Genomic DNA, 25758 nt, shown 5'->3' on the forward strand with positions numbered 1-25758 from the left:
AAATAAGTTGAATGAAGATGGAGAAGTTTCTAGAAACAAAGTAAGGTTAGTATGAAAAGGTTATTCTCAAGAATAAGGTATTAATTATGGTGAAACTTTTGTTCCTATTGCAAGATTAGAAGGTCTTAGAACTTTACTTGCTTATGCTACACATAGAGAATTTAAAGTCTATCAAATGGATGTGAAATTTTCTTTCTTGAAGAAGAAGTTTACATAGAACAACCAGAAGGTTTTGTGGATCCTAGCAAAAATGATATGGTTTGTAAACTGCACAAGGCATTGTATGGACTCAAGAAAGCTCCTAGATCTTGGTATGAAAGACTTCATAACTAGTTGATAAAGATTGGTTTTCAAAGAACAAATGATAACAATAGCTTGTATATCAAAGAAGGATCAAACAAGAAGATTGTATTGGCATAAATATTTGTAGATGACACATTCTTTACTAGAAATGATGACTTGTGCAAAGCCTTTTTAGAAGAGATTAGTAAAGAATTTGAGATGTCCTTGTTTGGAGAGATAAAATTCTTTGTTGGAGTGTATATTCAATGGAAGAAAGATGGTATCTATATTACTCAATCCAAATACATCAAGGAGATACTAAAGAAGTTTGGAATGGAAGATTCAAGACCAATTGGAACACCTATGTCTACTAGACATAAGATTTTCAAGAATGATGATTCCAAGGAGGTAGATCAAACTACATACAAATGAATGATTGAAAAACTATGATATTTAGAGCACACAAGGCTTGATATTGCACTAGTAGTTGGTATGGTGGCAAGATTCTCAACAAATCCTAAAGAAAATCATATGATGGAAATAGAGAGAATCATGAGGTATCTGAAAGTTATTGAAGACTATGGATTATGGTATAAGAAAGGAGGCACTTTAGATTTGAAAGCCTTTACAAATGCTGATTGGGTAGGAAGTGTTGATGACAGGAAGAGTACCAATAGTAGAGCATTCTTTCTTGGTAAAAGACTAGTCTCTTGGACAACTAAGAAGCATAACTATATTTTCCAGTCTCCAATAGAGGCAGAGTATGTGGTAGCAACAATTAATTGCTCTCATGTTGTTTGGTTCAAGCAACTATTGGCAGTTATGAAGGTAGAGATCAAGGATCTAGTGGTTATCTTAACACTAGTGCAATTAATATATCAAAGAATCGTGTGATACATACCAAGACCAAGTTCATTGCTATAAAATATTAGTTTATGAGAGAATTGGTACAAGACAACGAGGTAAGATTGGAATATGTGAATACTAAAGAACAAATTGCAGACAATATTCAATAAGCCATTGCCTAAGGATGCATTTTTTATCTAATAGATAAGTTAGGGGTAATTACCCTATTTGAAGCTCACTAAATAAAGTTTAGTGATGCATCAACTAGTGCATGTTGAAGATCAATCAGTTGATGCAGTATTGAAGAGCACAGATGCATATGAATTAGTACATAAGGTAAATTGATATTCACTGAATATTGTATTTGGTATGAGATGCCAAAGAGGGAGAGTTTGCTGTCATATTCACATTTTATAAAAAGGGAGATTCCTATGATGAGGGAGAAATTGCAGAGATGTCAAAGTGGAAGGACTTGGTCTGATATCAAAGAGTCAATATTTGCTATTAGAAGAAGATGTTGAAGACAGAGTTTGCTAATAGAAGGAGAAACTAAAGGTAGAGGGAGTTCACATTGATAGATGGAGTTCTCAAGATGAGAATTAGAATGAAACTAAGGATATTTTCCTTAATTTATTTTTCTCTAAAAATTTCATTGTATTATGACATGTTGTGTTTCCATCAATGCCAAAGAGGGAGATTGTTGAATACAATTGGTTAATTGTGTATTATCTTTGATGTTACACAAAATGTCATGTCTTTGCTAGTTAGTGTATGTCAAGCTCACTTAGGTGATGAAGATAGTTTCCTATGTCTACTAAGCATTCTAGAGTTTTCCAAGTTCAAAAGATAGTGTCAACCGAGTTCACTTGGGAGACAAAGAGAAGTTCATAGAAGTTGAGTGTTAACCAAGCTCAATCAATTAATAAAGGAAAAGTTGGCTCGAATGAGTGTTAACCAAGCTCAGTCAGTTACCAAAGGAAATTTGTGTAGATGTAGTGTTAACTGAGTTCACTTGGTTAATATAGGAAAATCATTTTTGAGTCAGTATCTACTGAGTAGGGTCGGCTAACAAAGGATTTTCTTGTTTTGGCATATTGAGTTCAATAGATTTGTTTGTTGGTTCTAGCTGATTAAGGTGATGAATATTAATTATTCTAAGATGTATTCAAGTTGACTTGACAATGCATAAGGTATACGTATAAGGTCAATTGAGGATTGAATGTGTGGAAGTGTATTGAAAAATAGAAGATGCCAAGAGGAAGAAAATTAGAAAGATAAGTAGAATGTCCTTGTGGAGCTGCAAAGATACATTCGATCAGAAAGGATCAAGTATACAAGCCAAAATTAAGATTTGTAATTAGTAATTCAATTGCATCAGAAATCAGGTCATCTCATTGTTTCTCTCTAACCATTTTAGTTGTGATCTAAATCTCTTAATAGAGTTGACTTAACAACTATTTGTAAATCCTCTAACAAGGTGGCATTTCTAGATTGAAGTGTCTAAAGACCTCTAACAAGAACACTCCTAAAAAGGTGATTAAATCCTCTAATAGGGTCACAACTAATAGTGTGTTGTGTAACCTTTAACAGGGTTGGCTCCTAATAGGGTTCACTCCTAAAGAGTGAAAAATAGTAACTAGTTGCAATTGGTGATTTTTTCCAAATTGGGTTTTCATGTTAAATCTTGGTGTCACTTGTGTTCATGCTATTTATTTTATATGTATGCAACTAAGTTAATTAAGGTTAATCATAGATAATATCTTAAGATTTTCATGTTAAGAATTTTCCAAGTTACAACATTTACTAGTGTAAATCGAGTGCCTGTGTGTTTATCGAGCATCAATATTTTCAGTAAAGTTTGTGTTTTTGTGTTGACATCTAAGGGATATGCTTTTTATTTTAGTGGTAACTAATTCACCCCTCCCCTCTTAGTTACTCCTCTAATATTTCCAATAGATAAGGTGTCCTATTATTAGGTGCAAGATGAGTGTTATGAATGAGACCCTTACTAGACACTCTAGAATTATAGGCTACTCTATTTTTCTGCTCAATATCTTGGTGCAAAGATCGATCCTAGTGGACTGCTTGGATCACCCCATGATTTGACCCATCTATGACAAAGCCAATATCTATTATGGGAAACCACTTTGTGTGAGGCAAGGGAGCACCAAGTTGTGGGCCAAGGTATTGAGTAATGAGTCATGTCCTTTAGGTAGAATATGCTTGATGTGACTTTGTTTGTGCTAAACCTATTGAAATCATTTGAACATACACATGATGGTAGTTCTAGGGATTTATTTTGAAGACTACTCCACGTGTCACTATCTTTCTTGTAAAAAACTTTTTTTTGAACATCAAACTTACCATGCTATCAACTAGTGTCAAACATTGTCAACCAAATCAAACATCAAGTGCAAACATTTTTCTTTTGTTTCTAACTAGAGAGAGTTTAATCATTTGGCTTTGCTTTTCTATGTATCTAGTGCTTGAAATTTATTAAAGTGTCTCTTTGGTTCAACTTCTTTTAGTCTTTTCCATATTATTGGTCTATGTCAATATTAGGACCTTCATTCTATCTGAAAAGTTTACCTTGATCTCTTGACTACACTCATTGATTGGGAAATTTTTTAGATGTCATCTCTCTTGCTTTATCTACTTTTCTATTTGGGCTTCTTTCCTAGCTCTTGAATTGAGTCACTAATGTCATAATCTATTTGGACACTTTTAACAAGTCACTCATTCATTGCCATCTCTCTTTGACAAGTGAACACTCTACCTCTCTAGTTTGGACACTAAGTTATCTTGTGTCACCTTAGTAACTTCCTCTAGCCTCCTTCACTTTATTTTGTATTTACCTCTATGGGCTTCAAACCTCAACCAAGTCTAGATGATCATGAGTTCTTCTATTCCACTAAAGAGTTTCAAGATCTATACACTTGACACAAAGAACTAGAAGAAATAGAGGATATTTTTTACTGTCATCTCACTAGGCACATGATAGAATTGAAGTATAAAATTGAGAAAAGGTTAAAGGAAAGAATGGAATCATCACACAAGTTTCCATTAATCTCTCAATATGAACATGAGTCATCTTATTCAAGGTCATATTCCTCCTCTTCTTCTAAGTCTACACATTCTGTCTCTCCAAGATATCAATTGACTTTATTTATTGGATCTAAAGACCTCCTCAGAGAGCAAGCAAGTGACACCTCCTTTAAGGCTATGCCCATTTTTCACGATAAAGCTATCTTTGATGAAGATATTGATGTATCTTATGCACTTGATGAACAACAAGAAGATTCTAGACATACTCTTCAGAGAACTTTTACTCTATTGGAAGATTCTTATCATGCCATCTTGCAAACACTTCTTGATAATGAGCTCATCACATTACTAAAAAAATCTAGACCTTATGAACCTAAAATCAAACCTCCATGGTGGAGAGATGACCACTTTTGTAATTATCATAGAAACAAAGGTCATAAAACCAAAGATTTCATAGAGTTGAAGCATAAAGTCCAAGATATTATCGATGACAATGTAGTTGGAACCAAGAACTTTAATGACTCATTTAATGAGGATGCTTCTCTTAAGAAAGAAAGATTTCATAGATTTGAAGCATAAAGTCCAAGATATTATCGATGACAATGTAGTTGGAACCAAGAACTTTAATGACTCATTTAATGAGGATGCTTCTCTTGAGAAAGAAAGATTGCATAGAGTTGAAGCATAAAGTCCAAGATATTATTGATGACAATGTAGTTGGAACCAAGAACTTTAATGACTCATTTAATGAGGATGCTTCTCTTGAGAAAGATCATATTGATGAACTTATGTATAGTGATGGTATTCTTGATAGCTTCACTTCTTCCATCATGCGTGAACTTCCTAAATCTTCAAATCTTTTCAAGATACCTCCATCAAACAAAGAACCTTTAATGCTTTTCATGTTGACTATGCATACCCTCAAGGGATAACTCTGAAAGAAACTCAAGCTATCTAATCACTACTCCATTCCCTCTTCATTCTCCCTTGCCCTTAGAAGTGGCTCCATGTCAAGAGAACTCTCAAAAAGCTAAAGTTATAAAGAAAGATCAAGATCAAGAACCCTTTCATCTCCTTCAAGAGGTCACTCTTCCATATCTTGTGTCTTACCCACCTCCTAAGTATGATGAAGACACTACTTCCACTGTTTCCATTGAGCTTATTGAAAATAATGAAAATTTTTCTATATCTATTCTATCTAGAGAAACTTGTCAAGATCAAAGTATCCCCTCTTGTTCTATTTCTCCATATCCACTTCAAAATTATTCTCAAGCTTCAAATTCTCCTATCAAAGGTATTGCTCCTATTAATCATAAGTCTATTGATGGTCTTGGTCATGTTTCTCACTTTAAGGATGCATATATCCCTACTTGCTATCTATTTGCATTTCCTAAGTCTATTCTTGGTCCTTATCCATCTACACTAAAGCCTTCAAAACTTCCTTCCATATTGGGACCATATGTTCCTCCATCTCATACTTTTACTCCTATCTTATCATATACTTCTACCATCATACCTCAAGATCAACAAAGATACACATCCTTGAACCCTTCACATCAACTCATGCATCTAAACTTTCCATATTAGCCTTATTCATCCACAAATCTCAAGTATTTTGGAAGTAATTCAGATGATAAACTTAAGAAAAAACATAAGAATCCATTTGCAAATTAAGAACACTATGTCTCATCTAATCTACACGTGAATGCTAAGAAAGAAAAAACATTCAAGAGACCACAAAGGTCCACTATCCAAAGAGCTAAATAAAAGAAAATATGGGTTCCTAAATCCATTATTGAAGAAATATTCTCTAAAAATTCCAAAGGAAACAAGATTCTAAAGATATATGAATTCTCAAGTCTCTTTTGAAAGACTTAAAGTTTGAAAATAAATAAAAGTTGACTTCAAGCTTCTAAAGACTTCTGCTTCATCTTTATCCAAACATCTTCCTATAGCTATTTCGAAGCCTTCCACTCCATCTTCCTCCAAGATATTCTACCACTCCATACATCTAAACCTAAATCTATTTCCTCCATGATCCCTTCATCATTCCATCACCCTTTAAGGCATGTGTCGATGTTCATCTTGCCCACTTTTTCACCTACCCTTATGCAATCCTTTGAAACCTACACTTACATGCTATCGATAATCCTTCTAGCTTTCCAAAGCATGAACTCTTATCTTCTATATACTCTTCCTACTATAATCTCCCTTCCATTACCCTATCAACATATTTGAGCATACCTTTCTATGGTCTTGGCCTATCATGACTTATCCTTCCAATAGAAGCACTATTCATTCTAGAGAGAGAGAGAGAGGCTTGGTGAAAACCTGGTAACAAGTGCCTTGGTAAAAAAATTAAAGTGAAATAAGTTCATCCTATGGTGAAAAGCACTTCTTGTGGTGCCTTGGATAAGTACCATGATGAAAATGTGATAACATGCATCATGCGTAATTCTTCCATCATCCATCTATTCCATTTTTCCTCTTTGATGTTGACAAAGTTGAGCTATCCTTGAGCATTGTTTATCTTATCTATTGCTTCCTTTTAATGACCTTGCTATTTCATAGCCTTCATAAATGAGCTTCATCCTTATCATTCTACACCATCACTATCATGTCCTGTTGGAAATTTGATTGAAAAACACATTGATGAAGATCAAAGAGGGAGATTGTTGCAAAGAAAAAAGATTGTTGTTTTCAATCATTGTTTTGTCATTGATGTCAAACCTACTATTTGTAGGAATGACATTTGCTTATAAGATCCAAGTACTATCACTTAGTTGATTGATGAAGAGGATTTGATCAACAAGATGTAACAAGAGCACCTAAGGGAAAGGTTGAGTTATGATGTTGTAATGAAGTGCAAGGATCAGACAAGACAATGGTTAGATGATGTATTGATAACATACTCAAAGATACAGAGGATGGTCACACTTAGAAACATTGGAGGAAGAAGTTGTAACAATGTTGAATGCAAAGCTTAAACTAAGATCATTTGTGGGTGTCAAGCAAGTTAGTTCAAGCTGAGCAAATTCTCAGTTGGAGCTGAGTAACAGGAAATTCTAGTGTGTGCCAAGTGAATATCAAGTGTTGAGCATTAAGTTGGTGCCAAGTGATCTTTAGGTGTCGAGCATCAGGAAAAATATAGTTGATGCCGAGTAACACAATATGTGCCGAGCATCAGTATTTCAATAGTGCCGAGCTACTACATTATTTCAAATGACAAAGATTCACCAAATCTAATTTGAAAAAGTGGTTACCTTAAATTTTTTGAATGAGTTGGAAGATAAGGATGATGAGTTGGTGGTACAGAATTCTATGTAAACCATTTTTGGGAAAATTCTAAAGGATTATTCAAGAAGTTTCTAGAGGAAACAAAATATGGGTTAGATGTAATGAATCCTACCTAACCCATATGAATTGAAATTAAAGAATGAAAGAATCAAGTGAAAAAAAGAACTCCAATACTTCTATTTAAGGAGTCATAGACCAAGAAGCAAATGAGTTGATACTGTTGCTGCTGAAGAACCAAACTACAAAGTGGTTGGAAGGGTGTCAAGGAGAAGACATCTAGGAGAAAAAAGAGCACAAAGGCTCTACTTCTACAAATGGTCATGAAGAGATGATTACATTGGTAAATTCAGCATATAGACTCAAGGAGACTAAGCTTGAAAAGAGGGCAAGCTGTCAAAGTTTCAGTGATTGAAGGCTAGGCAAGAGTATGAGCTAAGAAGTGATCTGAGATCTTCAAGATAAGTTGCATGTTGTAGTCAGGTCAAATTTTTTTCTAATACTCTCTAGCAATTGTATTAGACATGAAAATCCTATGGACTTAGGTTGGTTTAATAGCCATTTGTAAATCCTTTAACAGGGTGGCATTCCAAGTGAATGTTCTAAAGTCCTTTAACCAGGCCCACTTCTAATAGGGTGGTTAAATCCTCTAACAAGGTCACATTTAACAGTGTGTTGCAAGCCTTTAATAGGGCAGGCCTTTCACAGGGCATCATTTCAGAAGAGTGAGAATTGAGTAGCATGTTAATAGTGGTTTTTCCCAAATTGGGTTTCCACATAAATCACTGTGTTATGTGTTGATTTCTGTGTTATGCTTGCATGTTGATTTACAGTAACTTGCTGGTTAGAAAAGTTAAAGCTTGGATGAATGAATAGTTGAATGGGTTCACTATACTTAGTGAAAAGTTTGAATAGGACATTTGGACCTTGAATAACTAATTCACCCCCCCCTCTTAGTTATTCTAAAGAATTTATAACAATTGGTATCAGAGCCATCTACTGATTTAGTTTCAAGGTACTAGAAGCAGGAAGATCAAGATGTCTAAGAGAGAATTTCCCAAGCTCAATAAAGACAACTTTACTGCATGACAGAGTCTGATGAAATTGCATCTTGGATCAATAGGTGACTATGCACAAACTTCAATTGGAACAAGACATGTAAATCCAATAGGACCTCTTATTGCAGATGATTTGAATAAAAAGGGGCACAACCAAGCAATGTTGGAGATTGCCTCTGCACTTAATTATGCAGAATATGATGACATCAAAGATTGTGACACTGCATTCAAGATGTGGAAAGCTTATCAAATATCTATAGAGGATATCATAATGTCCACAGAGCAAAGAGAGAAAGCCTAAGAGGAAGGTTTGATGACATGAAAATGGAGGAAGGTGAAAATGCTACTCAATATGCTACAAGAATGAAAGAAGTGGTGAGTGCAATAAGAAGTCTAGGTGGTCAACTGGAAGAAGAAACTATCATCAACAAATACTTAAGAACTCTACTCCCTATCTATGCTATTAGAGTTTCAACCATTCAAGAGCTGAGGTGTGTACAAGGGAACACACTAATGTTTGAAGGAATAGTGGGAAGACTCACTGCATTTGAATTGTCCAATTTTGATAACTATAGACCTGAGAACCTTGAATCTTCTTTCAAGGCCAAGATGAAAATAAAAGACACTGAGGAGGAGACATCAAGCAAGAAGAGAAGAAAAGGAAAACATGCATCCAGTGATAGTAGTGCAGATGAGGAAGATGTGGAACAATTAGAAGCACTACTGGCTAGAAGATTTCATTGAGGCAAATGTAAATTCAAAGGTAAGCTCCCTATCATATGTTTCAATTGCAATGAAGTAGGTCATATTGCTACAAGATGTACACAGAAGAAGAACTACAAAGAAGGAAACAAGTATAGGAACAAGAGAGAAGATTATAGCAAAGACTACAAGGAGAAAGGCAAAAGATGCTACATTGTTGAAGAATATTTTGATGAGAATGATGATGAAGTAGTCTATGTAGCCATGAAGGATGAATCAGATAAAGAAGAAGATGAAGCAACAACATTGGTTATCTGTGTGAACAAAAATGACAAGTGGATCATAGATAGTGGATGCTCACATCACATGACAAGAGATAAAAGTAAGTTCATTACCTTTACTCAATATGATGGAAATAGTGTTAGATTTGGTAATGATGCTCCATGTCAAATCGAAGGAAAAGGTTCTAATAAACTCACAGAGAAAATTTCATGTGATAATGCATACTATGTTGAAGGATTGAATTACAACTTGGTGAGTGTATCACAATTAGGTAATGTAGGTTGCAAATTTGAATTTGGAAAAAAAACTGCCAAGATCTAGGGGGCATGAATTGCATAGCTTATTAGGGTCTCCTTTTTGCACTAGGGTTTCTTTGGAAACTCACTCAATAATATTTTTCAAAACTTTCCCTCTTGACATCGACTGTTTTTCAATACTTATCACATACCTTTTCTATAGTCTATGATGTTGCGATACTTTTCATGGGCAGATTTGAGTCCTAAGAAGACAATCATGTGACTAAAACACAGACACAGACACAGACACACGTTCACTTAAATTCTAAACATTGGTTGAAACTTGTTGGCTTTATTTTAATTTGTGTGTTGTCTATGATGATTTCTTTAATTAGTGTTCCCTCCCTAATAGTCTCTTGAGGATGTCATGGACTAGAAGACTGGGGGCATGGGGCATTTTTTTCTTTTGTTTTATTTCTATGGGTATACCTTGTCAATCTTAGGTGTCTTGAGAATCTTTCTGGTCCCACTTGACACTTAGGGTCTATAATGTATCATCATTGTCTATTTTTCAAGTCCATGCTTATGGCCATCTTGAAATTTTGTGTCTCAAGGCAAGCATAATCTTGATACACTAAACTTAGGGAATCTAATTGCACTAGTCATCTTGACCTTTGTGCCTTTGATGCATAGGTTGGGTTCCCACATTTCTATCTAATATAGATCATATTCATATCCTCATAGTTATGTTAGTGATGATTGTATGATCTTCCAATGTCCCTAAAAAGGCTCGATGATGAAACCTAGGATCCACATATATAACCCTTACAATTGCACCTTTGCATGCTAGATTGCATTCTGGGTTAGCTTTGCATCTTGTGTGCTAAGAGAGTTTTATTTATCTTCCATGGACATGTCAGCTAACTGAATTCATCTTCTATTGCTTCTTCTTGATCATATCTTGTCACGTCCTTTTGGCTTTTGCTCACCTCTTTTTGATCCTATCATCATGAAGGGTTACTCGTATTATCACATCTATCTACACCCCTGGGTTAACCTTTTGACCCTATTTTGACCTAATTTTTGAACTCCTTGGATTTTTGTGAAAGCTACACTCCTAGATAATTTTGACATCTTGGATTTTTATTCGGGATCAAAATTTAAATTTGGGTTCATCTTTCTAGTCAAAATTGCATTTTAAAATTCTTCCTTCTTCTGTGTAGTTAGCCAACTTTCTGTGGTTGAATCTTGTTGGGAAATTCATCATCTCTTCATTTCTTCATAATTTCTACCCTCTTCACCTATTCTTGTTTATTCCATTTCATTCCATTTCACCTTTCTTCTTGTTTTGACCTAGTTATCAAGCTTTATCTTTCTTGGTCAAAATTAGTCAAATAGGGGCATAATATCACTTCTTAGTGGTCCCTCTTTGGTTTTAATTTCTTATCTATCATCATGGACCTTATTTTATCTTGATTTGATCATATTTATCTCATTTATTCATCTCCTCTAACTCATTTTGATTTTGATCCTGAGGGGGTAGGAATATTCTATCATCACTACAAATTGCTTTTCTGCTATGATGTTTATTTCTCAGGAGCATATGCTTGACCTTTACATTTGCTTTTGATATATTTGCTTTCTTTTGTTGACATATTAGTACTCATCTTGAGTTTTGATACTCTCTCTCTCTCTCTCTCTCTCTCTCCCCTAGTGTTTAGTAGTGTTGCTAACAAACCATACATTTAGGATCTGCTATCTCTTTGCAATTCGTTCTTTGGAGTCAGATCTCTTTATTTGCTTGGCTAGCCTCTTCATTCTTTGACTTAATGTGTTCCTAGATCGATCACACATTAGTCAAAGAGGGGAAAATGTAATCACCCAAAAATGGTCATCTAGACTATTGGCCCCCTTTCTAGTACTTTTGCTTAAATTATTAATCACTTATTCTTGATCAAATCATCAAAAATATATTTATTCATTTTTAATCTATGGTTTGACCACTATATCCTAAGTTCCTATTTAATTAAAAGAACTTTCTCCCTTTTAATTAAATAAAAGCCACACTTCCCACTTATCCTAAGTGTGCACACATAAAACATTATTCCTATTTTGAAAATAAGAGGAAAATAAATTTTTGTCTACACATGAATGCACAACTTTCTATGTGAGAGAAATCCTCTATTTTTAAAATAAATTGAATTCTCCTCCACACATTTCTTTCCCTCTCAAAATTCAACTTTTGATTATGATTAGTGGAGATGCTTGTGCACATGGATCACTCAAGATGCAGTCTCCTCCCTTAATTATGCCTCTTTTACCTCTTAATCCCTACCGTCCATTTATCTTTAAAAGGAGGTCTCTCTCCTTATTCTCTAATCTTAGACTTTCATACTAACATTATGCTATAGTTTTTCTTGGTGAATTTGAAGCTTTGGAGAATTTGGAGCACTCTTGCATTTGCATCTCATACTTTATTTCCCATTCTTGCATTATGGCATTCTTATCTTAGTTTCCTTTTAAGCTTTAGATTAGCTCACCTAGTCTAAATAGGGTTTTTATAATCTTTCATACTTGTTAGCTTTCATCTTGCATCTCATTTAGTTTAGCTTGCATCTTGCATCTCATTTAGTTTAGCTTGCATCTTGCATCTCATTTAATTTAGCTTTCATCTTGCATTGCATACCCATTTGAGGAATCTTGGATATTGGCACTCATTGCCTCTACTCTTTAAATATCCTTTTCTATGGTGTGCCTTGCAAGGGTTGCATAGCTTTGGTCCATTTGAGAGCCATAATTTAACTATTTTTACCTTTGCATGTCATAGATATAGAGAGCTATTAGCTGCCTCTTGAGATTTCCCTTTCAAGAGTATTCTCAAGTATAGTAGTTTATAGAAGTGTGACATTTTTTGTACACACAACATGTAACTACTTTTCTCTTAGAAATATTTCATTATCCATACCTTCCTTAATAATGTTATCATTGAAATTAGCTAGCTCTCCTTTATCGAAGATTTTTCTTCAAAAATGTTATGAAAATGCTCTTTATTCCATGGAATTAAGTTTGACTTAATGTATTTAAGTTTAGAAATAAACTTAAACATTTTAGATCCTTCCACTATGCATTCTTCCCACAAAGACTTAATTAAATTATGAAAATTCTTATGTTCAAGCCACATATTTCCAAATATGAAAGGACACTTTCAAGATATTAGGGGTTTTGTAATGTTTAGCCTAATTGGGAAATGATTTGAACATGAATGATTAAGAATTTATGCTTCAAGATCGAAATCAAAGCTTGATATATCTCCTCTAAACTAAAATCTATCCAATTTCTCAGATATGCTACTAAAATATTTGCTCCTGATAGTCCATGTAAAGATGTCATTCTTAGTTAAAACTTTAGATAAACTATTGGAGGATACCTAGGGGCTAAAATATTTTTGTGATTGAGATATAAAGTTACTACCTGCTTTCTTCTTTGAGGCATCTAATATTTTTGTTAAAGTCTCATCCTAAAATAAAAGTCTTTGATGGGTCAAGAGAGAATAAATTTTTAATTTGGTTCCAAATAGATGCCTTGTCCCTTGTATTGGTAGGACCATACACATTAACTATAGAAACTGACACTACAAACTTTAGCACTAATCCAATTATGTCCATTATTTATATTAGATAAATTAATCTTCCTTGGACCCCATAATAAAGCTAGTCCACTAGAAGCACCATTGGATTCCACCTAGCTTGATTTCTGAAAATCAATCCTCCTATTGAATTTGTCATATTCTTCTTTATTTAATTTAATCTCTTGTATTAAGATTAAATTTGAATTCAATATTTTCAAACTCCTTCTTAGGAGTCTTTGTTTGTTAGGAGCATTTAGTCCCCTAACACTGCATGTGGATATCTTATTTTGGGGGTGGAAGAGAACTTTCTCCTTCCCACATTAAAAAAATTTGTTATCTTTGAATAGTTCCAAGCCATCCCATATTTCTTCTTAAGTTCTAAAAAGGGCTTCCTCCCTCTTTTCTTTTTCTATTTTTTAGCCACCTTGGGATGATCTAGGCCCTCTACAGTTGCTTCTATACCTAATTTCTCTGTGGGATTTAAATCCATGATTGAATTGTGGGTGGGAGATTCTGTTCCAATTTCTTTGGACATGATTTCCCTCAAATTTATCTCAAACTCTAGCTCAGATTCAATTCCCTCATTATTTTCCTGAACATATACTTTCTCTAACACTCTTTGTTCAATTAGAGGAATTCTAGTTGAGGCTATATTAGTTTTTGGATCATTAAAATGATCTAAATTGTGAAGAAGATCAGTACCAAACTAAGGATCTACTCCACGTTCCTCATTCCATTCATTAAATTCTCCTAAAGGGTAGGTTATGATCTCAGAAGATATCTTAGTGGGTAAAAATGACTTCATGAGAAAACATTAAATCCTTCATTACTTTATTTAAAGTTGACATATTACAATCTACTTATTTTTATAAAGATATCTACCTCTTTCATGTTCTTAAACCTAGGATCATCAACTTGGACCTTTGAATTAGGATTCATCTTATCTAGATTGGTCTTATCCCTTGTATCCTTATCTATATATGATTTCAATTGTGCATTTATGACCTTAGGGGAAAGTATTTTAGGCATGCTCTGATTTCAAATTGAGAGCTAACCATGCTTTTTATAGTAATCCACCCAGGTGTCATAGATAGAAAAATGATCCTTGAAAGGAGTAGGGATCTAAAATAAATGTCGATATTCAAGGGTCCAAATCTTCAAAAATAGAAGGAAAACTAATTTCTCTTCTACTAACAAAGATTATATACTAAAAAAAATAAATCCACCATGTTTCAAAAAATCTAAAACTTGTCTCCTTGCCTATGACAACTTTACTTGAATCAATAGAATAATTTTTTTTCCATTATATCATAATCAACGAATGTAATTTTAGATTTAATCACACCTTTGAAGAAAGACAAGTTTAATTTATATATCAAATTGTTTGTGGTGACCTTTATAGGCTTAAGGGTTCAATGTGTAGGGAATTCTACCAAAATCTTAATTGAATTGGAGCTTAGAAAATTCTCTAGAAATATTTTGAAGCCTCCCAAATTATCCCCAAATTTTTCCAATATGGAAATATTCATTGATTCTATGATAAAATTGGAAAATTCAACCCATTCGATAGATAATTTTTTTTTGTTCCATTCAAAAAAGGAAATTAAAAAACCTTTGGTAGACACAATAGGGCCTATTAAAAACTTGTCTTGGATGTGTCAATTCAAAAATTCTATAAAATCATAAACATTCTTGAGTTTAGTAGTACATACCCCACCTTTGAAGGTTGTTGAGAGCCATAGAGCATAATCAAAGTAAAAAATTCTACTACCTTGCTAGAATGCAACAAGGCCAAATTTATGGAATTCATTCCATAATCTCTCCATGGTTAAATTGCTGATAATCAAATATTCAATCTTTCTTTCATGACCGTTTCCCTTATTTTTAAAATGATCTTATATCTTTGCTCAATGAAATCCACTTTATAATTTATCTTAATTATTCCTATGGATTTAATTACATTGTATTCTAGCTAGGGTTTTGTTGAAATCCCCCACTTTTATGTCTCATAAACTTCTGCTAAAATATTTAGTTTTGTGAAAATAAGATCTTGTGTGTGAGTTCCTATGGTTCCATTTTTTAGCATGAATTTTGATGGTAATACTATGGGGGAGTATTCTAGAAGTGTTGGAGACATGATTTAGTGATGATATGTTTCATTTATGACAGAGTTTATCATTGATGCCAACATACTAGTTATTTGGTGAAGATTGCCAAAGCAACAAACATATATTGGCTTTGCACAATTCAAGAATTGAAAACCATCTTATGCACATGTGGGATTATGTCTAGATTTTATAGTTAAGAGAACTTACAAAAATATGAAGACTGGATAGAGTTATGAAGAATTTGGTGAAGGAAGCTTTCATATAGCATCTCTGGAAAGTTAGTAGTGATGTTTAGATTTTTTCTCCCAAGAGAGATGGAATTTGGTTAAGAAAACTTACACAAAGGTTGAAGATGCATTGAAGATGCTCTGGTTAATCATGCATATTTAGATGATCATCTAGTGTAAAGTTATGAAGACTATGAGCCTACATATAACTTTTAATTCTAAAAAACATGTAATGTAATATCTTAAGCTGGTCCCATGTTATTGTTGCAAATTGGGAAAGTGTCAAGGCCGACTCAATAATTTATTTCAAGATTTGGTATAAAGGAAAGATATTTTACTTGGATGTAAAGTGTGATATGCAGTCATATTGTTTTTATTTATTGCGTAAGATTACGTACGAATATCTTTATGATCAAAGTAGAGATTGGTGCAATTAAGGAACATTGAGCTTACAAGGAACCATATTTAGCAAGAGAAGTTACTTTTGGATAGTTGTTGTACATTTATATTGTTCAGTGCGAAGCTATTTGGACAATGGGTCCATCTGCCTTTCTTTCAATTCCTAACAGGGTTGACACAACTCCTAACATGGCTTGAATCTCCTAAGAGGGATTCAAAGTCTCCTAACAGGGACTCATATGTACTGAATGTATTTCATTGACTCCTAATGAGGCCCATCCTTTCATAAGGAACTTTTATATTAGTACATCATCTTGTTGGAATAATTCCCATTGGGGTTTTCACTCTAAACAATAGTTTCCCTAGTTAACATTTTTGGTGTTATTGTGTATGGTTATACTTCTATGGTTGTTGCATCTATTATTTACATGTTTTATAATTAATAAGGATATTGAGAGTTATTTTAATTGCATAAGTGATTCACTTCACCCCTCTCTCAATTATCTTGGTGGACTTTAATTTCTAACAATTGGTATTAGAGCATCATGTCCTTGAAGGAAAAGATTAAGAACTTAAGGAGATCTATGACACACTTTAGGAAAGAAAGTCCTAAGTTTGACGAAGTTAACTATGACAGTTGGAAAGAAAAAATGAAGACATGTCTGCTATGCATGGGCCTAGGTTATAGGTTGATTATTGCAAGCAAAAATAATGTAATTGAAGAAGAAAAGCTTGAGGGTTGTGATGAAACTTAGAAAAATATTTTTATGTACAATATACTTTCTAAAGAAGAACTATTATCAAGTCTTCCTAAAACTAAATTTGGCTAGGTAAAATCTTTAAGACTTTCTCACAAAATTTGGAAAGATTTGCAATGTATATTTGAAGGTGATAAACATGCTCAGAAGGTTAGATTACAGAATTGGATATGATTATTTCAAGATGCCAAGATGATGGAAGATGAATATGTAAGAAGTTATTTTGGTAGAAAAACAAATATTGTTACAAGAATTAAGACTTGTGGTGGAGAAAAATTAGAAGATGAAGTTGTATGAAAGAAATTGAAGACTTTAACACCTACATACAAACAAACAACATAAATGATTGAACAAGTTATTCCCTACATATTTGATTTTACAAGAGAAAATCTTCTTAGGAGATTGTAGTTAGCTGAGATGTGGATGAGACAAAGTGGATAATTTCCTAGAGTTGAAACTTCTTTTAGTGCACTAAGTGTCAAACCTATGTTGACAAGGAGTTAAAGTACTAGTGGAGATTATGCCAGTAGAAGATGAACAAAAGTGGATGAAGACAAGAATATTGAGGAAGCACTTTCGCTGCTTATGAAGAGAGAACTTAAATTTAACAAAATATTTAAGTGTTGGACTTGTATTGAATATGGTTGTTATTCTTATAAATATCCTAAGAGAGTAAGAAAGTCTAGAAAGCCCTATAAATCAAGAATTATTAAGGATTGTCTTTTTGTTGATGAGGAAGTATTTGAGTCTAAGTTGGAAGAATTCTTGAGTGAAAGTGACGATGAAATAGGATTTTTTTCTATTAAGGAAGAAAGCCCTAAAATGAAGAAGTTAGTGAATAAAAAACATTAGTATCACAAGTTAAAAAGAAGAAATCTGATTGGATTATAGATAGTGGTTATGCCCATCACATCACTAGAGATATGAATAAGTTTGTTGAATTTAGTAGCAATGATGGAGGAGTAGTTAGAGTTAGAAATAATGCAGTCTATCATATAAAAGGAAAATGGTCTATTACACCCAATAGAAAGACTAACCTTGATGATGTTTACTTTGTGGATGGTTTGAAACATAATCTTTTGAGTATTGGACAACTAGTTGACAAGGGATATCAGTTGTAGTTCACAGAGAAGACTTGCATTATCAAAGATAAAAATGGCACATTGATTGGTATTGGTACAAGGATAAGAGGTAATATATTTCAATTGAATCCTATTGAGATGAAATGTTTAGTTTTTGATTAGGTAAAATAGGTTTTACAGGGATCCTGAAACCCAAAGTTTTACAGCAAAAAGAGCGAGATGAAACAGACTAAACAAACAAAAAATTGCCACAAAAGGTCGAAGACAGAAGAAGGCCCGAAGCCAAAGTACAAAGGCCAGAGACTGAAAAGAAAAGTCAAGTGAATAGGCTAGTGTTCATCCATGTCCATGGCTTGCAAGGTTTCTATAGCATCATTGTCCTTCTGACTGGCCACACCCTCCTGAATCCTAGTAGGAGTGTTCATCTGGTTCCCCTGATTCACCTGGTCACTGGCCTCTTTTTGAAATTCAACCCGGTTGAATCCTTGCTCTGTGTTCTACTCTGCATCCCTTTCAAGGCCAATTGTAGTCAAATAGTCCCCCATATTGACAATATTCTCATTCAATGTGTGAAGGGTGTCCACTATCTATTTGGTGATAATTTGGTGGAAAAAATCCAGCCTTTGGACCTTCTGCTCAAGCTAGGTGAGTCTGTCATCCTGATGATCATTGGAGACCTGGCCTCTGTCTTTCTCTTGGCTCCCCACCTAGTCTTTGCTTCCTCTGGCTTCCTGGTCCTTGTCAGAATCTTGGTTGTTGGGCTGGTTGCTCTTGTCTTTCAGAGCCTCAATTTCCTAAAAAATCCACTTGATGGAATGAAAGTTGTCAATCAGGCTATTCTTTGCATTGTTCAGGAAGTTGAAGCCAGTTTCGCGCACATTGTCAAAGATGACCAAAAGAGCCGGGTCAATGAGCTCATCATAGTGGGTACTTTTTTCAAGGTCCTCCAGCACCTAGATTTTAGCAGGTTCTCTAACAATACCCAAACTGACCTTATACCCATAGAAGTTCCTCCAGGCCCTCCTCTTGTTCTTTTTGATTACCTCTCCCCCTTTTTCAACCATGATTTCAATCATCTCCTCTGGGGGCAAAATGGGAACCTCTTAAGGTGAATTGGGTAGGGTGGGGTTGGGGCGCACATCAACAGGGTCACTGGGATGATCTTGGGGCAGGGCTTGGTTCGCTTTTCTTTTCTTAGGGTTAACCTTGGGGTCTATAGGGTGCACCACCTCCTTGTCATTTACTCTCCTCTTATCTTCTTCCATCTCACTTTCCTTCCCCATCTTTGAGTCCTCCTCCTCAGACTCCACATCATCATCACTGGCCTCTTTCACCTCCTTAGAATGAGAAGAGGGGGGGATAGGGGGAAAACATCTGGGGCTCTTCCTGCTAGGGATGTGGGGATCATGAGTAACAGGGATAACTTTGCTTGGGGTGTCAATTTTCTCTGATTTCACTACAAGCTCATTCCAAAAATTAGAACTGGCAGTGTCCTCCAAGGCACTACCCAAATCCCCAATGGTTTTACCTCTAGTTTGGGTTTTCAAGAACTCATAAATTAGAAGCAGGAGACCCTCATGGAGGGCAGGATTTTTGACAGGGCATTTCTTGAAACCCTCTATATTCTTGGCCATGGAGGTGAAAATGTAAAAAGAAAAAGAAATTTCCACTTTGTGTCTAAAATGATTTAATAGAACAAAATGATGGGTCCTGATTCTATCAAACCTAGGGTCAAGAATGACATATTCAATGATAATCCTGAGAACATACCTCCAAATTTTTTTGATGGAGTCAATGTCATAGTAGGTGTCAATCTTGACCAATTTTCTTTTCTCCTTATCATCCTTGACAAAGTTGTTGATAGCGTTGGCAGACATCTTCTTGTCCCTGTAGAAGTTCAAGCCATTCTGAGAAAAGCTAGTCACCTTTGCAATAAGACCCTCAGTGATTTGGTGGGAAACACCATCAATTTTGACCCTGCCATTTTGCTAGGAATCAACCGTGGTTTTAGTAACCTCTGCATCAAATCCATGAAGCTTCTCTATGAATTTGGTTATACCTCCCTTCTAGAGCTTTCTCCAGACTTTCTTCTCCTGTTTCCATCTCTCCACTTTGCCCCATGGCTCTCTTCTGATCCTTTCACCCATCATTGCAATTTTTGGCTCAACTAACCCTAAACCACTAGTAGTATTGCCGAGTTCAGAGTAGCAAAAGGCACTGAGAGCGAAAATAATTTTGTGCGTGTTTATGGGTATATTTTTGGCTTCCTTCAGCTCGTGTCTTCCGTACACGTGATTATGGAGCGGAGGGCGTTCTGCATAACTCCAAATAATTTCCTTTTTGAAGTACAATTTTGCAAATCCTAACATCATTAAAATGACATTATGTTGGTGCCATGGATTTGCTCCTTTCGAATTAGATCAGTCATCGCTACTAAAAAGTCATTATTGCTTCCCCACATCATCATCGAGTTGCTAGCAACCGCTTTCTTGGCAAACCAGTCAGTGACCATGTTTGCTTCACAATAAACGTGGCTGACATGGTAGTTTTTAAATTTCCTTAAGTCTAATTTTAGGTCCTCAATAATGCTTTCAATGGTCCAGGAGGGTTTTGTGACTCCTAAAATGCAGTTTATAGATGACATGTTTAGTTGCTAAGGTGGATGATAGTTGGTTATGTCATAAGAAATTTTTTCATATAAAATTTGATAACATTATGAAGCCCAATGCTACATTTGTAGTTAGAGATTTGCCTAAGATTGTGAAACCTATTGACATGGTGTGTAAGGAATGATTTATGAAAAAATAGAAGAAAAGTTAATTTCCAAGAAAGAAATTTACTACTTCAACAAAGTTGGAAATTGTGTACATGGATTTGATTGGCCCTACAAAGACTAGAGCATTCTATGGTGAAAGGTATTTTATGATTCTTTTTGATCATTTCACTAGAATGACGTGGGAAACATTTCTTAGAGAAAAATCTAAAGCTTTTGAGAAATTCAAGATATTTAAGATTAGAGTTTAGAATGAATTTGGTTTAAAGATTAGATGTTTGAGACCTGATAGAGGAGGAGAGTTTACTTCAAATGAGTTTAACAATTTTTGTGAAGATAATTGTATAAAGAGACAACTTTCATCCCCTAAGAAATCTAAACAAAATGGGATAGCAGAAAGGAGAAGCATAACAAGAAAAAAGGAAACAAGAGAAATGATCTTGAAAATAATGTATCAAAAATATTTTGGAGAGAAGCAATAAATACAATAGTATACACTATGAATGGAATGCAAATTAGAAGGCATTGATAAGACACCTTATGAACTTTGGCTTGGACATACACCTTCTGTGAAGTATTTTAGATTCTTTGGAAGTAACTATTGCATTAAAAGAGATGATGATGTTGGAAAGTTTGATTGAAGAAGTGATGAAGGTATGTTCCTTGGATATTCATTGAAAATAAAGGCATATAGATGTTTTAGTTAGAGAACTAAGACTATTATTGAGAGCACTAATGTGAGAGTTGAAAAGTTTAGAATTTAGAAAAGAATACTTGATTATAATTCTGATGAAGAGATTAATATAAGGCCTAATAGAGAGAATGTTGAGAAGGAACTATTTTATGAGACTGATACTCATTTGTAGATTGAAATTTAGAGAGAAGAATCTAGATCTCAACCTAGAACAAAAATCAAAGTTGAAGTAATGATACTTAATAGAAATTTGATAAAAAATCACCCCACTGAATAGATTCTTGGAAGCAAAGACAGAGAAGCTATTACAAGAAACAAGGTACAATAATAACTATGCTTAATTTCTCAAGTTTAACTTAAGAATGTTGATGAAGCTTATAAAGATGATTATTGGATTAAAGTTATGAAAGAAGAACTAGAGTAGATTAAAAAGATCAAAACATGGGAATTAGTTCCTAGACCTAAGGATAAGAACATTGTTGGAGCTAAATGGGTATTTAGAAATAAGATGAATGAATAAGGTGAGGTTGTAAGAAATAAATAAAGATTGGTATGTAAATGTTACTTGAAATGAGAAGGAATGATTTTGAAGAAGCTTTTGCACCTGTTTCTAGATTAGAAGGAATAAGTGTTTTTGGCATATCCAACCAACAAGAATTGTATAGTTTATCAAATGGATGTCAAATCAACTTTTCTGAATAGTGAACTAGAAGAAAAGGTATATGTTGAGAAACCTAATGGTTTTCTTTTGAAGAAAAGAGAGGATGTATTTTATAGATTAAATAAGGCATTGTACGGAGTAAAACAAGCACCTAGAGCCCAATATGCAAGATTGGATAAGTATTTGACAAGTTTGGGATTTTAAAAAGGTAATGTTGATCAATAGTAAATTGTATTTGAGAAAAAATGGAAGTGGCTTATCAATTGTTGAAGCATTTGTAGATGACATAATTTTTGGAGGAAATGATGAAGCAAGGTATTTTTAGAAGAAATGAAGGAGTTTGAAATGAGTATGATTGGTGAGATGAAGTACTTCTTGGGATTGCAAATTGTACAAAACAATAATGACATTTTTATATCTCAACCTAAGTATCTTAAAGACTTATGGAAGAGATTTGGTTTGGAATGTTGTAAACCTATTGGAACACCTTTGGTAACTAGATGTAAATTGTATAGCAAAGATGAATCCCTTATTATTAAACATAAGAAGTATAGATCTATGATTGGTGGATTACAGTAATTGACACACACTAGACCTGATATAGCTAGTGTAATTGGAATTGTAGTGAGATTTTAGGTAGATCCTAAAGAGACACATTATGCAATAGTAAAAATATTTTTCAAATACTTGAAAGGCACACCTAATTATGGACTATGGTATGATAGATCACGTGATTTAACTTTATGTACATACACTAATGTTGATTGGGAAAGAAGTGTAGATGACATAAAGAGCACAAATGGTGGAGTATTTTTCTTGGGAGGAAGATTGGTTTCTTGGCTAAGAAATAAATATGATTCTATTCCACAGAGTATGATAGAAATAGAGTATATAGAAGAAATAAAGAATTATAATTAGATTATTTGGATGAAGCGAATGTTGAAAGATATTGGGGTTGACTTTATAGAGTCTATTATCATACATTGTGATAACATAGGCACAACATGAGTATGTCAAAGACTCCAATGTCACATTCAAAGACAAAGCATATATCTATTAATTATCACTTTTTGAGAGAAAAAGTTACAAAGAAAGAAATCATATCGGAGTATGTTAGCACAAAGGGGTAGATAGTAGACATATTCACAAAATGTTTGGAAAAGGATACATTTGAGTTCTTAAGAGGTATGCTTGGGGTTATGCCCCACCCCAATTTTGAGTTGTTGATGCAGTGATTGCATCAATATAGTGGTAATAGAGCACTACTTCCTTATTTGGACTAGATGCTTGATGCTTCTCCTATGGAGGTGTATCTATATTTGAAGTGAGTTATGAAGGACTCTTGGTGATTGGTATTAAATAGTGTCTTTGGACACTTGAGCTTATTGTAGATCATACTTAGAGAATTGACATAATGATACCTTTGTCATTGATGTCAATGAGGGAGTGTAGCAAATGAAAAACATCCTTTGATATGAATATTTAAAGATATCTTATGGGGGAGAATAACACATGAAACATCTTTTTATATGTATGTTTGAGGAGAGTAACACATGAAATATCATTCTACGAGGGAGAAATATTCCTAATATTCATGTTGATTGAAGAAAAGGATTTGAAAATATATTGATGTATGGGGGAGATTAACACCTTCCTTGTGCATGATGGTTATAGTACATATGTCATTCATGGACAACATGAATGTGGGAGAAAATGTAATAAATATACATTTGGTATTCATGGAACTTAGATGTTTTTCATCTGTGTTGCCATCAATACTAAAGGGGGATATTTTTAGCATGAATTTTGATAACATTCCTATAGGGGATTATCCTAGAAGTGTTGGATATATGATTCAGTGATGATATGTTGCATTCATGACAGAGTTTTTTGTTGATGTCCACATACTGGTAATTCTATGAAGACGAGTAGAGCAATAGATAGAGATTTGCTTCACACGATTTGAGGATTGAAGATCAATTTGTGTGCACATGAGATTATGTTATAGAGTATGTCTAGACACTACAATTAAGACCCCATACAAAATATGAAGATTGGACATAGTTATGAAGAATTTGGTGAAGGCAACTTTCAGACAATATTTCTAGAATGTGAATATTGATATTTGGATTTTATCTCCTAATAGAAATGGAATCTAGTTAAGTGAAATTAGAAAAAGGTTGAAGACATGTTGAAGATGCTTTGGTTAATCACACATATTCAAATGATTCACTAGTGTGAAGTTATGAAGAATGCGAGTTGACAAATTACAGTTAATTGTGAAAAAGATGTAATATAACATGTAATGCAATATCTTAAGATGGTCCTATATTATTATAGTAAATTAAGAAAGCCTCAAGGATGAATCAATAATTATTTTTAGGGCTTTCTATAATGGAAATATGTTTTCCTTGGATTTAAAGTGCGATATGTATTCATATCTATTTGATATATTGATGCAGGAGCATCAAGCTTGGATTTGGTGGAGTTATGATTTTCATGGTTAGGGATGTGTTGGAGACATATTGGGGAACCTTTTCCTATGTGTGCATAGAGATTGGATTTATCGTGTTAAAATTTGAGCTATTTTTACCTTGCTGCTAGAGATGTATTTTATGGTTTCCGGGTGCCTATTGCAGGCCATTTAACTAATTTTGTGTAATGAGTTAGAGGATGAAAATTTTAGGGATTGAAGAGGGCCTAGATTAATATCTTTGGATAAAGGCACAAGTCCTAATTATTTATGATTTTGGAGATATGAGAATTCTCCAAGAGTATTGATTTTTGGCAATTTACACAATAGGTTTCTGTGTCCGACTTTCAGGATGGATGTGTATATATCCTTATTGAATCAGCCTTTATAACTTTAAGAGGTTATAGAGGACTTAAATTAATACTTTTAGTTCAAAGAACACGTTCTAATTCAATCAAGTCTAGGAAATATCATGATTTTTCTTAGGTATCAATTTTTGGACATTTAATTTCTGTTGGAGGCCAACTTTTGGCATTTAATTTATGTACAGGTATTTAATTTGTGTTGTGGCTGACTTGTGGCTTAGTTGTGTATAAGTAAGGGGTATTGTGGAGTTTATTTAGCATTCATGGAGGAACAATTCATTCATTCAGAGGAGGAGTGATTGTGGAGAGTAGCTGAAGAGCGAGTTTTTCTTGAGTCTGGATAGAGCACTGAATGTGAGGCAATTTATAGTAGGATTGTGATTATTCATCCATCTTGGAGAAGAGGAGGTGGTAGAGGAGTGAATTTTGAAAAGAGCTAGTAGCTGAGGCTTGGAAAAAAAGGAGATTTTTTGGAGGGTTTGTGAGCACAAGTTGAGATCTTCCTTGGAGGTTTCTACCAGAGTGTGGATCTAGACTAGCTAGTACTTGAGGGATCTTACAAAACTTTTATTGTAATTTCTTTGTATTTGGTTGTAACCAGGAAGGCCTTACAACTCATAACATTGTATGTAATAGTTATTTAATGAATAAAGAGTTGTGATTTGGTATCAAATCTTGTATTATTGCTTCTTGTTGTTGTGTTTCCGTTGTGTAGTTATTTGCTGGGGGCTAGGACATCTCTTTTGGGGATTCTCCTACCTTGCATTGCATCATGTATTGTATGATCTTACATGTGAATATCTTTTGGATTGGAGTAGATATTGGGGTAGTTGAGGCATGGTGAG

This window comes from Cupressus sempervirens, chromosome 1 (genome assembly GCF_028749045.1).
Source record: "Cupressus sempervirens isolate cs-2001-9-10 chromosome 1, ASM2874904v1, whole genome shotgun sequence".
Classification (NCBI taxonomy): Eukaryota; Viridiplantae; Streptophyta; class Pinopsida; order Cupressales; family Cupressaceae; genus Cupressus; species Cupressus sempervirens.